The sequence below is a fragment of the Bos indicus x Bos taurus genome, chromosome X (assembly GCF_003369695.1).
Source record: "Bos indicus x Bos taurus breed Angus x Brahman F1 hybrid chromosome X, Bos_hybrid_MaternalHap_v2.0, whole genome shotgun sequence".
In the NCBI taxonomy this organism is placed as follows: domain Eukaryota; kingdom Metazoa; phylum Chordata; class Mammalia; order Artiodactyla; family Bovidae; genus Bos; species Bos indicus x Bos taurus.
In genome coordinates, this window is record NC_040105.1 from 70044092 (window position 1) to 70057334 (window position 13243).

A 13243-nucleotide genomic window follows, 5' to 3' on the forward strand; every position below is an offset into this window, starting at 1 on the left:
ACAATGGGGCAGGATTGGAGGCAGTACCACACATTCACTAAGAGTGAGAGGGAAGAAATCTGTTTCCCTTCAGACTTCACTCCTCTTGCTGTATCTTTTAGTGAGGATAAGAAACAAAGGAATATAATTGTCCTCCTTTCCTTCATAGCCTGTAATACTTTCTTTATAGATTGTCTAACCTAAATGAGCTAAATGGAGACAAGAGCTTTTCTAGCAACTGGGAAGTCCTATACAACAGTGTGTATGAGGATCCCGCTGAAAATATATTCCCATACCTAAACACTTATTCAAGTTAAGGAAGGGTTTTAAACTTATTTGTAAGGAAAAACTAAGTTTTATTTCCCTCTCAAATCCTTGGGATTATTCAGGGTATGAAAATAAGATTAGAAATGAAAATAGAAGAAAAAAATCACTGAGGTATCTGCTTGGCTGGCCAGCCCTCTTTCTTACTGGAGTCTTGACTGACCTCTGAGAAAGACGTGCAGTCAGGTTTCAAAACCTTCCAGACAAAACCAAAGCAAAACAAAGAAGCCAGAAACCTTCTGTTGGGGGAGGCTTTAAAGGCCCTGCTAAAATTCAAATAGAGATGAGAGAGATTGGGCTGCTGCTTTCACAAATTTGACTAGAGCCAGTGAGCCCTAGTCAAATTTGTGAATTGCTTAATGCTTCCTTTTCATAGATGTGACCACTAGTTGTGGAAATGAGTGATGAGTAAGGTGTGAAAGGCAAGGTTCTTGAGGACAAGGTTTAAATGAAATTGCTAGTATAAATAGGATCTCATGCAATTTAAATCTGAAAACTTCTATGCAGGCAGTTCTCTGAAAAAGTTTGAAATAGTCTTTGGCATATTGTATCTATTGCCCTTGAATGGCCCCCAGCTTTTCATTGCAAAGCCCTTCCCCCAGCCCCCAGGCCTGTCTGTAAACTGAAGTGCTGCCATTACTTGAGCATTATTTGCTTCTCCCTCACCCAATCAAAATTTCAATATCTTCATTGCAGTTATTAGCATCACATAATAAAAAACTGAGATGAATTCATTCTAAAGTACTAATGACCTTTAGATCTAGCCAGAAGTATTAGCAATTACTTGAAAAGATTATTTTAAATCCAAATAACTTTATAAGTATTGAAATGAAAAACAACAGGCCATGTAGAAGACGTCATATTGTAGAACACAGAATCAGTTCTAAGCTCTTCTTCCTTCTTGTAGCTTTTTACCTTTCACTTTGCATCCACTGTTTCTTTTCTTTAATATTTATGTATTTATGGCTGCACTGGGTCTTTGTTGCTGCATGCGGGCTTTCTCCAGTTGTGGCAAGTGGGACCTACTCTCTAATTACAGTGCACATGCTTCTCATTGTGGTGGCTTTTGTTGCAGAGCATGGGCTCTAGGGCATGTGGGCTCAGTAGTTGCAGCACCAGGCTTAATTGCCCCATGGAATGTGGGATCTTCCAGGATCAGGGACCAAACCCGTGTTCCCCTGCATTAGCAGGTGGATTCTTACCCACTGCACAACCAGGGAAGTCCCATCCACCATTTCTTTAAAAGCACCACATCTCCATAGTGATAGAAAGAGCATTGATTTTGGAGTCCACCAGACCTATTTGCAATATTCCAGTTCTGTTGTATACCAGCTGGGTGACTGTATTATTTAATAGTTTCCTATTGCTGGTATAACAGATTATAATAAATTTTGTATCTTTAATTTTTATTTTATATGATAGTTGGTTTGCAATATTGTGTTAGTTTCAGGTGTATAGTACAGTGATTCAGTTATACATATATCCATTCTTTTTCAGATTATTTCCCACTATAAGTTATTATAAAATATTGAGTAGGTCCTTGTTGATTATCTATTTTATATGTAGTAATGTATATATGTTAATCCCATATTCCTAATTTATCCCTCCCCTGCCCTTTTGTCTTTGGTAGCTGTAAATTTTTTTTCTATGTCTGTGGGTCTATTTCTATTCTGTAAATAAGTTCATTTGTATTTTTTAATTAATTAATTTATTTTAATTGGAGGCTAATTACTTTATAATATTGCAGTGGTTTTGCCATTCATTGACATGAATCAGCCATGGGTGTACATGTGTCCCCTATCCAGAACCCCCCTCCCACCTCCATCCCCATCCCATCTCTCAGGGTCATCCCAGTGCACCAGCCCCGAGCACCCTGTCTCATCGAACCTGGACTAGTGATCTATTTCACACATGATAATATACATGTTTCAATGCTATCTCTCAAATCATCCCACCCTTGCCTTCTCCCACAGAGTCCAAAAGTCTGTTCTTTACATCTGTGTCTCTTTTGCTGTCTCGCATATAGAGACATCTAGATGTCTCTCATCGTTACCATATTTTTTAAATACCATATGTATGCATTAATATACTGTATTGTTTTTTTTCTTTCTGACTTACTTCACTCTGTATAATAGGCTCCAGTTTCATCCACCTTGTTAGAACTGATTCAAATGCATTCTTTTTAATAGCTGAGTACTATTCCATTGTGTATATGTACCACAGCTATTTTATCCATTCTCATTTGTATTTTTTAAAGCTTTCACATATAAGTGATATCATATGATATTTGTCTTTGTTTACTTCACTTAATATGATAATCTCTAGTTGCATCCATGTTGCTGCAAATGGTAATTTCATTCTTTTTTCTTTTTATGGCTGAATAGTATTCCATTGTATATATGTACCACATCTCCTAAGTATAAAGGAGATATATTATGTCACACAGCAAGAAGTCCTGAGAGGGGCAGTTCCAAAGTTCATTACCACTGACATAATCAAAGACAAGATGGCTATAGCAGCTCCTGGAATCACAGCTTCACTTAATAACATCCAAAAACCTTGTGTCCCAGGTTTTTAAAAACTTCTTATTTAAAAAAAATTTAGGACTTCCCTGGTGGTCCAGTGATTAAGAATCTACCTTCCAATGCAGGGGATGCAGGTTCAATCCCTGATCAGGGAATTAAGATCCCACATGCCATGGGACAACTAAGCCTGTGAGGCACAACTAGAGAGAGAAGCCTACACCCTGCAAGGAAGAGCCTGTGGGTCATAGCTAAGACCTGATGCAGCCAAATTAATTATTTTTTTTTTACTTTGAACATACAATAAAATTGGTTCTTTCTTTTGGTATACAGTTCTGTAAGCTATAGTACATGTAAACACCACAGTAGTCAGTATACAGAAGAGTTCTACTACCCACCAAAACTCAACTCATGTTATCCCTTTGCCACATTTTCCCTTCATTCCTAACTTCTGGCAACCACTGATCTACCTTTTTGTCCTTATAATTTTGACTTTTCAAGAATGCCATATAAATGGAACCATACATTGTGTAACATTTTGAGATTGACTTTCACTCAGCATAATAACTTTGAGGTCCATTAAATTTAATGTGTATATTAATGACTTTATTTTTTTTTTTTTGCTCTAGTGGTAGTACTACATTGCATGGACTTAGCATTGTTTTCTTATTCCTTTCTCCATTGAAGGATATTTGGGTTGTTCTAGTTTTTGGCAGTTGTGAATAAGACACTCATGAACATTTGGGTTTAGGTATTTGCATGAACTTGGGTTTGCATGGACTTAAGTTTCATTTCTCTAGCAATGTGGTTCTCAAATGGGGGCTATTTTGCAATCCCAAGGGATATCTGACAATATATGTTTGGAGACATTTTGTTTGTCTCATCTTGGTGGAAGGGGGTACTACTTGCATCACTGGAAAGCACAAATCAGGGATGCTGCTAAACATCCTCCAAAGGATAGAACAACCTGCTTCCCACCACCCAATCAAGAATTAGCTGGCCTGATATGTCAATAGTGCCAGGGTTGAGAAATCCTGGTCTAGGGTAAATGCTCAGGAGTTTGTTTGCTGGGTCATATGATGAGTGTCTGTTTGTAAGAAATAACCAAACTCCTCTAGACTGGTTGTGCCATCTTACATTCCTGCCAGTATTATAGGAGAGTTCCAGCTATTCTTGCATTCATGGATCACAGCCTTGTGGCAAAGGGGCTTGTATAACTCAATGACACTATGAGCCATGTCGTACAGGGCCATCCAAGACAAATGGGTCATAGTGAAGAGTTCCTACAAAATGTGGTCCACTGGAGAAGGAAATGGCAACCCACTCCAGTATTCTTGCTCTGAGAACCCCATAAATAGTATGAAAACACAAAAATATATGACACCAGAATATGAGCCCCACAAGTAGGAAGGGGTCCAATATGCTACTGGTGAAGAAGGGAGGGAAATTACTAATAGCTCCAGAAAGAATTAAGTGGCTGGGCCAAAGTGGAAATGACGCTCTGCTGAGGATATGTCTGTGGTCAAAGTAAAGTTTGATGCTGTAAAGAACAATATTGCATAGGAACCTGCCAAGGATATTGCATAGGAATAGTTAGATCCATGTATCAACCCAGTTCACCAGCAGAAAGTATAGGGATTAAGAGAAGCCACATGGTCCTGGGTAAACAGTGATACCATCACAGCTCTGTTCCTTACTGGCTAGGTGACCTTGGACTACTTATTTTTCTGTGTCTGTTTCCTTATCTAAAAACTGGAACAATGATATTTACTTCATAGAGTTACTTGTTACCCGAGTAAATACATGTAAAATACTAATTACACCTGGCACATGATAAATTATTTCTATTTATTTATTATTTATTGGCTGCATTGAGTCTTAGCTGAGGCACATGGGATCTTTCCTTGTGGCACAGAGGCTTCTCCCTAGTTGTGGTGCACAGGTTTAGTTGCCCCAAGGCATGTGGGATCTTATGTCCCTGACCAGGGATCAAACCCACGTCCCCTGCATTGGAAGGCGTATTCTTAACCACTGGACCACGAGGGAAGTTGCCATTACCTATTTTTATTCGAAAACAAAAGAGGATACATAGAATAGGTGAGAGTTTTGTAAAAGCCAAAAAGGGGTCCTTTACTCCCAAAAAAGGCATTGCTACAAACCTCAGGGATCTTGCTAGGGAATGTCTCCTGACTCACAAAAAAAATATGTTGTCCAGGGGTTAACCCCCCTCCCCATTATGATGTTTTTGCAAAACATACTATTCTGCTTTTATCTCTTTTTTTCTGAGAAACACCTCTACTGAAACCTTGTAGTTTCAGTACTTAAAAGTGAGAAGGACTGGGCTATCAAAGGAAGGTTTCTCAAAGGAGTGTGACACACATGGTAGAAAATCTTGGCCCCAGATACTCTAGAGGTGTATGAAGGAGAGAGTACTAAGGTTAAAACTACTAAGACCTGGCTAGAAGTTTCTCAGTTCTGCCAAGAATTGGCCCTGTAAATGGGTTTTTGTGATGTTTCTTCCTCCCACCCTTTAGTAATGGTTTCAAGTTAGTTCTTGATCATGTTGTAGGTTCAGAATTCAGTCTCTTTACAGGCTGCCGGGGTCCAGCCCCAGCAGGATCCAGGGGTACCCTCAGGATGACGGCCTAGGCGATAAGGATAGCAAAGCGGAGAGATCAGAGGCTTCATCTTCCTTGATTAATACAGAAAGCCAACAAAGCTCCTGTGTTCCAAGGAGTCATCCTGAAAGAAGAACAGAGACAGAAAAGGAGAGAAAAGGGAAAAAAAGAACAACAAGGGGAGACCAGGCTTCGGTGAGCGAGGCCCATAACTTTATTTTCAAAAGGAACTTTTATACCTTGACTTGTACATAGAGGGAAATGAAAGATGCAAAGTCATACAGAGTCAGCCCAAACGTTACATCCGTTTTGTCTTTACCAAAACCAGGATTTTTTCTGCATGCCTTTCTCATAAACAATGTTGTGTACATTATCTTCTGGCCTTGGAGGCCTGTGGACATTTTATGACCCTTTTTTGATAAAGGCTGATCAGCCAGAAAACTTGTTTTCCCTTAAAGTGTTTCTTCTTTATTTCTCCCAGCCTCAGAATGTACTGAACAGAGTTACATTCTCATGGAGCAAAGGTCCAGTGGGTCACAACAAAGAAAGAACCAATTAGCTCAAAGGTCTGATGTGGTTAATTCCAAGGCTGCTACTTGTTTTTCCTACATTCCAACTATGTTAACCAATGAAATCCCAGGTACACAATGGATAAGGGATATGGGAACTTGGCAGCAAGCACTGGCCCAATAATGAAGCCCTTTACCAGTACTATCTATTCTAATAATTTTTCATCCCTTAAAGGACTCTATGCTCATTAGGACTTTTGGAATGTTTTGGCTTCCCTTGCCTTACAAGGCTGGGGAGTTGTGAACAATCATGTGTGTTAATTGCAAGAGTATGGATAAACCTGTCAGGCAAGCTAGAATGCCAACAGAGGGGTTAAAATAGAAATATTCCTTTCATGCCCAGGAGACTTATTAATTAAAGCCCTAAGTTGACTTTTTTCAGAGAAAGGTGGTCGGGGATAGCCCCCTGTTAATGTCAGAAGAGTTGGTGAAAGGCATAATATAATAAACAGTAGACAGATTGTGGTTTTGGGGTAGATGCTCGAGCAGATTCAGGGGGTCCCTTGAGGCCTGATCCGCCTTTGCCTGTCAGGTCTCTTCCGCATGACCTTTGTCATGGGTGGGATCTCCCCTGGTGGCTCCCGGCAACAGGCTTCTCTTGGGCATCATTAGGAGAAAGTAACAAATTCTGCACTTCAAACCAAAGAAAATATAAGACAACACAGGCAATACTGTCAAACTGGCAGTCAAGTTTGTGGTAGAAAGGAGTCACAGGGGAAGGAAGCAGGATGAGACAGCCTGACCACAATGCTCAGACACAGCTGAGATCCGGATGAAGATGAAGCACACCCAATCCATATGTGCAATTCTAGACATTTTGGTTAGAATTTCTCTCAACGCAGGGCTTGAACCAGCAGAGTAACCCCAAGAGCTCCAAGGGAGGAAGAAATCTGGAGAAACTTGTTGGGGGCAGAAGGTGAAATCTTCTCACTAAAAATGTTTGTTTCATAACACATGTCAAGCAGGATTTGAAACTCCCTTAGTTCCTGGAAAAAAAAAAAAGATGAGATCCAAAGAGGAAGAAAATGCTTTTAGCTTGGTCACATGTCCTAAGACCTCAGCAATCATCTTGAGGTTTTGAAGATTCCCAAGAGAAAAGTTTCTCATTTTAGAGAAAGTCTGACTACAGAAAGATGAGCAGTGGGAATATGTACCAAGAGCTTCTCACCGGTATTTTGTTTTTCCTTGACCCTTGGTTGCATCTCAGCAATATACAGGGAATTATGGGAAGAAATCCTCCCAGAATGGTAGCAAGAGATAGATAGCAGTATTAGAGACTGGAGGATCAAGAAAATAATGTTTTTTCAAAGTAATTTGTTCACAAATTCCACTATAGACAGTGGCATTACATGGAGGCGGCATAGCATTTCTTTTCATATCACTCAACAAGCCTTATTTCCTACTGCTTATTTCCTACCTTTCCACCTGTACCCGATGACCTGAGAAACTCTAAGAATTTGGGACCTGAAGAGATATCTGCACCTCCATGTTCACTGCAGTACTGTTCACAATAGCAAAGATCTGGAAATAAATGTCCAACAGCAGATGAATGGATAAAGAAAATGTGGTATGTATATGCAGGGAATAAAATTCATCCATAAAAAATAGGGAAATCTTGCCACTTGCAACAATATGGATACACTTTGAGAGCACTATGCTAAGTGAAATAAGTCAGAGAAAGACAAATACTATATAAGCTCGCTCTTATGTGGAATCTAAAACACCAAATTCATAGAAACAGAGACCAGATTTGTGGTTGCCAGAGGCAGGAGGTGAGGGTAGGGCAATTGGGTGAAGGTGTTCAAAAGGTACAAGCTTCCGGTTATAAGATAAATAAGTTCTGAGGATCTAATGTACAGCATGATGACTGTAACTAAAAGTACCATTTTGTATATTTGAAAATTGCTAAAAACAGTAGGTCTTAACAGTTCTCTTCACAAGGAAAAAATTTTTTGTAACTATGTGAGGTGATGGATTTTAGCTAAACTTTATTGTGATAATCATTTTTCAACATATACAAATATCACATCATTGTGTTGTATACCTTACACAATTTTATGTGTCAATTATATAACAATATAACAATAAAACTGGAATAAAAGAATTTGGGATCCCCAAGTACATGCTAAATTAGGTGCTGCTGTAACTACTGGGCAGAATATACTTTCTAACTTTTCACAGTCCTTTAAAAATGCACTTGTTAGTCTAATAAACTCACTAAGATTACATATGCAAGTTTAGAGCTAATTTTGATTTTGACTACCACAGTGATTCTTGACTGGGTTTCACAACACCTCAGAAGTATCAAGAGTAAGCATTTAAAAGAAAAGAATAGAATCCTAGATAGCATTCTGGGCCCATGTCACCCTCAGTCCCTTCAGCAGTACTTGGAGAGCAGGTGTCAAGATCTGTTTGCACCACCTGTGCTGAGGTGGTAAGAGCACTGGAGTGGAGGTCAAGAGGACTGGATTTGTTATGTATTGAAGTATAGCTGATTTACAATGTTGTATTAGTTTCTGGTGTACAGCAAAGTGATTCAGTTATACATATACATATTCTTTTCCATTGTAGGTTATTACAAGATATTGAATATAGTTCCCTGTGCTATACAGTGGAACCTTGTTGTTTATCTATCCTATATATAGTAGTTTGTATCTACTAATTCCAAACTCCTAATTTATCCTTCCCCATCTCTGCTTCAATCACCCTAATTTTGTTTTATATGTCTAAGAGACTGTTTCTATTTTGTAAGTAACTTCATCTGTATCATTTTTTAGATCACACATTTAAGTAATATCATGATATTCATCTTTCTTGAACTTACTTCACTCAGTATAATAATCTCTATGTCCATCCATGTTATTGCAAATGGCACAGCTTCATTCTTGTTTATGTCTCAGCAATATTCCATTGTCTATATGTACCACATCTTCTTTATCCTTTCCTCTGTTGATGGACATCTAAGTTGTTTTCATGTCCTGGCTATTGTAAAGAGTGCTGCAATGAACTCTGGCGTGCATGTATCTTTTTTTTTTTTTTTTCTTTCATTTTTTAAAAAATTTTATTTTATTTTTAAACTTTACAATATTGTATTAGTTTTGCCAAATATCAAAATGAATCCACCACAGGTATACCTGTGTTCCCCATCCTGAACCCTCCTCCCTCCTCCCTCCCCATACCCTCCCTCTGGGTCGTCCCAGTGCACCAGCCCCAAGCATCCAGTATTGTGCATCGATCCTGGACTGGCGACTCGTTTCATATATGATATTATACATGTTTCAATGCTATTCTCCCAAATCTCCCCACCCTCTCCCTCTCCCACAGAGTCCATAAGACTGATCTATACATCAGTGTCTCTTTTACTGTCTCGTACACAGGGTTATTGTTACCATCTTTCTAAATTCCATATATATGCATTAGTATACTGTATTGGTGTTTTTCTTTCTGGCTTACTTCACTCTGTATAATATGTTCCAGTTTCATCCATCTCATTAGAACTGATTCAAATGTATTCTTTTTAGTGGCTGAGTAATACTCCATTGTGTATATGTACCATAGCTTTCTTATCCATTCATCTGCTGATGGGCATCTAGGTTGCTTCCATGTCCTGGCTATGGCTTTCTCTGGGTATATTCCTGGGAGTGGGATTGGTGGGTCATATGATAGCTCTATTTTTAGTTTTTTTCTAAGGAAATGCCATACTGTTTTCCACAGTGGCTATACCAATTTACATTCCCACCAACAGTGTAGGAGGGTTCCCTTTCTCTGCACCAAGAGGCCTGGATTTGAGTCTCAACCCCATGAAATCAGTTACTAGCTGAGTGCAAAGTCATGCTACTTGTCTTGGTCTCCTTTCCTTTCCTGTAAAATTTCACAGGGAAATATGTGACAGAACTGTAAATTGGAAAGAGCTAATTCCAGACTGTCTTTTTCTGGGTGTCAGGCCCATAGACTCCTCAAAGTAGAGCATGAAGTATGGATCATCTCTGCTCTCATCTCCCCTATCCTCAGCTGAGTTTTCAAGTCATAATGCTGTCAAGAAACTTTCAAGAATTGAAATAAAAGCATCCACTCTTTCCAATTTCACAGAGAAAGCATAGAATATTAAAAAAATAATAGTAATAACAAGATATAAACAGTTTAATTTGTGGCAGACTTTCAGCCAATACTGTTAGAATGCCTGTTTGCAGATGAGTTCAGTTCAGTCGCTCAGTTGTGTCCAACTCTTTGCGACCCCATGAGCCTCAGCACGCCAGGCCTCCCTGTCCATCACCAACTCCCGGAGTCTACCCAAACTTATGTCCATTGAGTCGGTGATACCATCCAACCATCTCATCCTCTGTCATCCCCTTCTCCTCCTGCCCTCAATCTTTCCCAGCATCAGGGTCTTTTCAAATAAGTCAGCTCTTCGCATCAGGTGGCCAAAGTATTGGAGTTTCGGCTTCAAAATCAGTCCTACCAATGAACACGCAGGACTGATCTCCTTTAGGATGGACTGGTTGGATCTCCTTGCAGTCCAAGGGACTCTCAAGAGTCTTCTCCAACACCACAGTTCAAAAACATAAATTCTTCAGTGCTCAGCTTTCTTTCTAGTCCAACACTCACATCCATACATGACTACTGGGAAAACCATAGCCTTGATTAGACAGACCTTTGTTGACAAAGTAATGTCTCTGCTTTTTAATATGCTGTCTAGGTTGGTTATAACTTTCCTTCCAAGGAATAAATGAAAGAGTGTCATACTCTCAGGTTCTGTGTGAGTCATGAAACTGTGTTTTCTAAAAACTTTCACTAGGACCTTACCCACATTTTAGAGGGAAAATTCCTTTGGTCCTTTCCTCTTTCTACAAGTTTAAGAATGTCTCTGAAGTGATGGCTTATGGTGAGTGGTGTCAGATTTGTGATCTCTGAAGAAGAGAATTTTGATTCAGAACCAGAGAGTCAGCTTCAGGCACTCAGAGCTTCATGTGGGAAGTTTTATTACAGTGAAAAAGGGATAGAAAAAGCTTCTGGCATAGACATCAGAAGGGGGCAGAGAGTGTCCCACTCACTAGTTTGTGTAGGGCTTTATATATTTTGGGGCTTCCCTGGCGACTCAGATGGTAAACTGTCTGTCTGCAATGCAGGAGACCCGGGTTTGATCCCTGGGTTGGGAAGATCCCCTGCAGAAGGAAATGGCAGCCCACTCCAGTACTCTTGCCTGGAAAATCCCATGAACGGAGGAGTCTGGTAGGCTACAGTCCATGGGGTCTCAAAGAGTTGGACATGACTGAGCAACTTCAATTTCACTTTATATACTTTTTCAATTGGTTACTAACAATGGAAAGGTCTTACCAGACCCACTCACACAACATACATCTTAAGATAACAGGATAGTCAGAAGGTTCTTGTTAAGGAGAAACATGTCCTAGATCACGATATATTGTTGTTATATAATCATTAGCATAGAGCTTAGGAAAAACATACCCTTGAGCAAGATATGCACCTGAACGGCGGCCACGTGGCACGGGAGCGACTTCGAGGAGATACCCCACGTCCAAGGGCAAAGAAGTCTTGTGTGCAATAGGACCCAGAGACCCCACAGAGACTGAGAACTTATTTGAGTGTCTCCTTTGGAGATAAGGGTCAGTAGTGGACTTCTGCAGGGGCAGGGGCTCTGGGTGCAGCAGACTTGGGTATGGCATAAGCCCTCTTGGAGGAGGTCACCATTAACCCCACCATAGAGCTGCAAGAACTTACAAAGGACTGGGAAATAGACTTTTGAAGGGCACAAACAGAACCTTGTGTGCACCAGGACCCAGGAGAAAGGAGCAGTAACCCCACAAGAGATTGACCTAGACTTGCCCAGGAGTGTCAAGGACTATCCAGTGGAGGCGTGGGTCGGCGGTGGCCTGTTGCAGGGTTGGGGGCACTGAGTATAGCAGTACATGCAGGGGACATTTTGAAGGAGGTGGCCATTATCTTCATTACCTCCACCATAGTTTGAAGGAAGTCACTTAGTCGTGTCCGACTCTTTGTGACCCCCATGGACTGTAGCCCACCAGGCTCCTCCGTCCATAGGAAGAATACTGGAGTGGGTTGCCATTTCCTTCTCTAGGGGATCTTCCTGACTCAAGGATTGAACCCAGGTCTCCCACATTGCAGGCAGATGCTTTAACCTCTGAGCCAGGGATGATGAATAGTATGGCCCCAGGTAAATAACAGGGAGGGAACACAGCTCCATCCATCAACAGAAAATTGGATTAAAGATTTACTGATCATGGCCCTGCCCATCAGAACAAGACCCAGTTTGCCCCTCAGTCAGTCTCTCCTATCAGGAAGCTTCCATAAGCCTCTTATCCTTTTCCATCAAAGGGCAGACAGACTGAAAATTACAATCACAGAAAACTAACCAATCTGATCACATGCACCACAGCCTTCTCTAACTCAATGAAACTGTGAGCCATGCCGTGTAGGGCCACCCAAGATGGATGGGTCATGGTGGAGAGCTCTGACAAACGTGGCCCACTGGAGAAGGGAATAGCGAACCACTTCAGTACTCTTGCCTTGAGAACCACATGAACAGTATGAAAAGGCAAAAATATAAGACACTGAAAGATGAACTCCTCAAGTCAGTAGATGCCCAACATGCTACTGGAGATCAGTGGAGAACTAACTCCAAAAAGAATGAAAGACGGAGCCAAAGCAGAAACAACACCCAGTTGTGGATATGACTGGTGATAGAAGCAAAGTCTGATGCTGTAAAGAGCAATATTGCATAGGAACTTGGAATGTTAGGTCCATGAATCAAGGCAATTGGAAGTGGTCAAACAGGAGATCGCAAGAGTGAACGTCAACATTTTAGGAATCAGCAAACTAAAATGGACTGGAATGGGTGAATTTAACTCAGATGACCATTATATCTACTACTGTGGGCAAGAATCCCTTAGAAGAAATGAAGTAGCCATCATAGTAAACAAAAGAGTTCGAAAAGCAGTACTTGGATGCAATCTCAAAAACAACAGAATGATCTCTGTTCATTTCCAAGAAAAACAATTCAATATCACAGTAATCCAAGTCTATGCCCCGACCAATAATGCTGAAGAAGCTGAAGTTGAATGGTTCTATGAAGACCTACAAGACCTTCTAGAACTAACACCCAAAAAAGATGTCCTTTTCATTATAGGGGACTGGAATGCAAAAGTAGGAATTCAAGAAATACCTGGAGTAACAGGCAAATTTGGCCTTGGAG